Below are 5,033 nucleotides of genomic sequence, written 5' to 3' on the forward strand. Positions count from 1 at the left end.
ATTCTTGAGAAGAGAGCAAAAAACAAAAATCCTTGACCTAAAATGATCAATCATTCATGGTTGTCATAGGCTACCTATTATATTACAAATGCATGAGCCTCACTGCTTATTATAAAATCCATTTGCACGTACCAAAGAGTCTAGCCATAAGGAGCCCGAGTCTGAATCCCTAAAAAGTCTTGTTCAGTGACTGAGGTATGCCTAACTCCTCTCACAGGGGCAGAAAATCTCGTCTAAATTGATCATCTTAGAAAGGGTACATCAACCCTAAGGTCTTATTAGGGCAACTCCACCCTATCCATGAGCCCACAAGAAGTGTAGGACTCCTGGAGCTCGCCCCCTACAAATTCTCAAAAAAAAAATATCAAAAGATATCAAAAATCAAAATGAGCCTAAAAGACATGAAAGGGAGCCACATTTATCATGTGCTACCCCTACCTAAAACCCATAATTTTTCTCTCTCTACTACAAATAAAGTGTTTTTTGAACTGACATTGACCTCGCTCGACAAGATCATTAAGGGTCGTGGCAATCCAGTTGTCCCTCTACTGGAACCAACCTAACTCGACAAGACCACCAAAGGGTCTTGGCAATCAAGTTGTCCCTACACTAGCACCGATCTTGTTCGACAAAACCACCAAATGGTCTGGGCAATCCAATAATCCAAAATCGCCATGACCTCGCTCGACAAAACCACAGACGGTCTCAAAAACTCGATTCACCCATCGACACTGGCACCGACCTCGCTCGACAAGACCACCAAAGGGTCTTGACAATCTAGTTGTTCTTAGACTAATCCGACGTAGCTCGATAAGACCCATAACGGTCTCAACAAACTCTTCTTTCGAATGTTGGCACCGACCTCATTCGACAAGACTAATCACGGTCTTGGCAATCTAGTTTTCCTTTGGACACTAGATCAACCTCATTCGAAAGGAATGAATTCAGTCCCGACAACCTAGTGTTTTAAACCTTGATTGTCTACTTCTTTGTCATAAACTGAATTACATCGATTAATGACAAAGAGGAACACTTTCTACTAAAAATATATGTTAAGATATATGTATAGTCCAATAAGTTGATTTCACTTGCAAAAAATGACTTCTCACTAAATAGTACGGTACTATCATCAACACTAAATAACACTACAAAATATACACATATGCATGCATGCGCACACATACACAAAGAAATAGTCACATAATTTTGAGCATGCAAAATATTTGAGAATTAACAAAAACTTATTGCATTAATGCTAAAGGTAGCTAATGATGATGAGGATTGCTACTGTGCAAAATTCAAAAGGAAATAAATCCATATGTTTGATATGATGGCCAATTAAAATTTTGGCATTAGAGTAACAAAAATGTCAAGGCATTAATGACAATTATCCCTAAAATCTAACTCATGTTGACAGTGTCCCCACTTGGTCCGAGTTGATCAGACAAGCTCACAAGAATCAGTAGGTGGATCAATGTTTAACCTTAATTATTAGGCCAAGGCCCGGATCCAATCATCTAAAAGCCTTTAATGCATATTATGGTAGAGCACAATCATGTGCCTGTTGCACTTTACCTATTTGCAATTGCAATACCGGGATGTGATCGTATATACGGCAGGCTAAGTCCAGTGCAACTAGGCCTCCATCCCGGGGGTAGTTTCTGTTGGATCCTGGTACAGATTCAGTGTGGCCATTGGGTCTCACACATGGAACCTATAAGTCAAAGATGAATCCAGGTATTGGACCTGAAATATGGATCTAAGTATTGGATCCAGAGTAGTAGGCTACAAATCCAATGACCCACTTACGTAGTGGGTCAATGAGTTATGAACTACTGAAATAATGGTGGGCCCCACATCACATTGGATTTCAGCATGTTTGAGAATCCAATAGAACAATTATAGCTGGGCAACGTCTACCCAAGGGAGGATAAGTAACTCAGACCCTGCCTTTGCAGATTGAGAAAGTTCGATAATTGCATCGAAGAAACCCCCCTAAAGCATGTCGTTAATCACAACCCAATTTCTGCCCTCACTGCGTGCACCACAGTCCAAAATTCAACAATTTCTTCGTGTCATAAAAATGAAAAAAAAAGATAACTCAACTTGATCTTACGTTCAATTCGGAGATAAAGCGTTGCTTTTTTTAACACTCAAATTGAGATATAAAAACTTTGAACTTTATTTTGGGATCTCTTCACTTTTATAATAGCTTCTGATTCTCAAAGCTTAGATTACAAGTGATAAGAAAAAAAAAGAGAAAAATAAAGGAAGAAGATGATGACTTGTGATGTCAATCGGATCCTCGTGTTTTCTTGGGCTTCCTTGAATTCATTGTTACCTTGGAAATTTGCTTTTTCCTTTTTTCTATCCCTCTTTTTCTCCTCTCCTTCAACTTACGTAATTTTTCTCTTTTATAGAGTTACTTTCTTAAGTTTAGCATCCCATGATTAAAGCTAGCTATTTCATCATGGATACTATTTTTTGCTGAATGGATGTCATCTGTACTTGTAACCACCCCCTTGCTCGTTGTCTTCCTACTTTATGGGTACTAGCCACGACATGTTAGATGCTTGAGAGTTAAATTGATTTACTGCAACCAACACAAGTTACCTTTCATTTACTGTAACCAACACAAGTTATCATCTTTTACTATAACCTGCAAGGGTGGTTACCGTAACCAGCACATGTTACCTTATTTTACTGTAACTAGCAAGCATAGTAAAAGAGGTTTACCATAACCTGCGTATTTATCTTATCATGTGTAAATGAGTATATATTTGGTAATTTTGACACACTTACACATGAATTTAAATTATTTATTTATTTTATATATATTGTGCAAACAAGAGTTCAGTATTATATTCCCTATCTTGTAATTGTCATGCATATTATGGTGGAGTGTTCGCAGTTGCCATGTGTATTATGGTAGATTGCAATCATGTGCCTGCTGCACTAGACCTATTTGCCATTAAAATGCTACTTTTTAACATAGCTCAACTTGATCTTACAGCACTCTGGAGTTCAGTTTTATATTCTCTATGTTGTAGTTGCAATGCATATTATGATAGAGTGCAATCATGTGCCTGCTGCAGTAAACCTATTTGCAGTTGCAACCACACATTGTTAGATAACTTGATCATAGAAGCACTTGGGAGTTCAGTTTTATATTCTCCATGTTGTAAATGTCATTCATATATATTTACGTTAGAATGCAATCATGTGACTGCTACACTAGACCGATTTGCAATTGCAATCATACAACTCAACTGGGATCTCACAAATGCTGGTGGTTCATTTTTATACTCTATGTTGTTGCCCCTTCATGGTTTTTTCTATACTTTCATGAGAAAAAAAGAATTGATTGGTATCATTTTATTTTGTACAATTAGTATTTAATTTCTTTGTAGTGTCATTCTCTTCAACTGCTAGAAAAGCATGTACTTTTGGTGTTCCGGACTGTATCTGAATCAGAGACAAGTACATCATGTACAACCATTCTTAGTTGTATCATGCATGTGATCACTTCGTAAGCAGTGAAATCCAAATGAGGAAACAGCTATCTTGGAGGCAACGACATTGCAGTGTGCCATGAGTTCTGCAGCACTGCATTGATATCTCAATCCTCCCTTTAATTTATTTCAATCTCATACCATTTCCCAGACACCATTTACTCAATGGCAGCTGGCAAAGTGAACAGAAACACATGGTTCATCCCTTAAGTAATAATTAATAGCTCGCGTGACCATGTCCCCCCACATGTACCAAAGTACCATATGACTCTTAAGTTGCCCAAAAACTCACTCAACCTTATGCATTCAAGTGGGGCACAAGATTGAGTAACTTTTGTCAAGCATTGGGTTCTTTTCTCAACGGGGAAACCACCTAAGGATCAGAGACCTGGTCCTGCTGGCTAAGTCTGCCGGACTTATGGTTGTTTTTTTGACGTCCGCCCAGCTTCGACTGAGCAAGGGCGTAGCCGTTGACTTTCATCCTTTGCCCTCATTAATGCAAGGGGTTTGGCACTTATACCTGAATGAAACCCTGAAAACCCATCTAGAGGCAAAGGAACCATTCACTGCACCAAACCCATTGGGTTTTTTGTGTTAAGCACCCTATGCAGGATGTAATTAAATATTTTATTCTAAAAAAGAAATGTATTTATATATTTGAGAAAGCCATTTAAAGCAACTTGAACTACCCAATGAATGCTTTACCTTGAGAAAAGTGTGTGCTTAATTGGGATGTATTTGCTTCATCATGGTATTAAAGGTGCCTTGGATGGCATGGCATTGTGGCCCACTGTCTGTGACTATCCTACCAATCTAAACTTAATTTATCACGTACCATCGTCACCACTTTTATATATGGTCATGGTCATCATCATCATCATCATGATATAACATGGCCACGAGGTGTAGGGATGGCAGTTCGAGGTAAGGGCACTTGCTTGTCGCCTCAATGGGGACTTGAAGAGACAAACTCTCAACATAGCATGAAGAAGGTCAGTATACAAAAATATAATTTACAGAGTGCTTTTGGACTTCTCATGGAGCGAACTGGTAAAAGCATAGATGGTTTCTTCAATCATGGAAGTCAAAAGATAGAAAATGAGCCATGGATGATCAGGAACTTGACCAAATCGGCTCTATACCACACTGATCAACAGAACACCCTCATACTTAGAAGCCACCTGGTCATAAAACATTTTTCGACCACGGGAAAAACCGCCGGTATGGTTCGTACATTTGGTCACGGTTTGAGAGGAGGGAAGATCAGGTGCAATGTGATTGCACATCTTCGGTGTGCTGCTGCACCTGATCACCCTCCATCTGCTGTTGGACCCCACAGCTGACAGGTTGATCCCAAAGATGGAAGGTGATTAGGTGCAACAGCACACTAAAAGTCTGCAATCACATTGCACCTGATCCTCCCTGGTTGAGAGGTGCCACATTGACCGTGACCTTGTTTTGGTGTCCAGGGTGTAAAACTCTATAAATGCTCTTCCCTGCCCACCGGGGTTGATATCTAGA

This window comes from Nuphar pumila, chromosome 7 (genome assembly GCF_984573655.1).
Source record: "Nuphar pumila chromosome 7, dmNupPumi1.hap1.1, whole genome shotgun sequence".
NCBI classification, from domain to species: domain Eukaryota; kingdom Viridiplantae; phylum Streptophyta; class Magnoliopsida; order Nymphaeales; family Nymphaeaceae; genus Nuphar; species Nuphar pumila.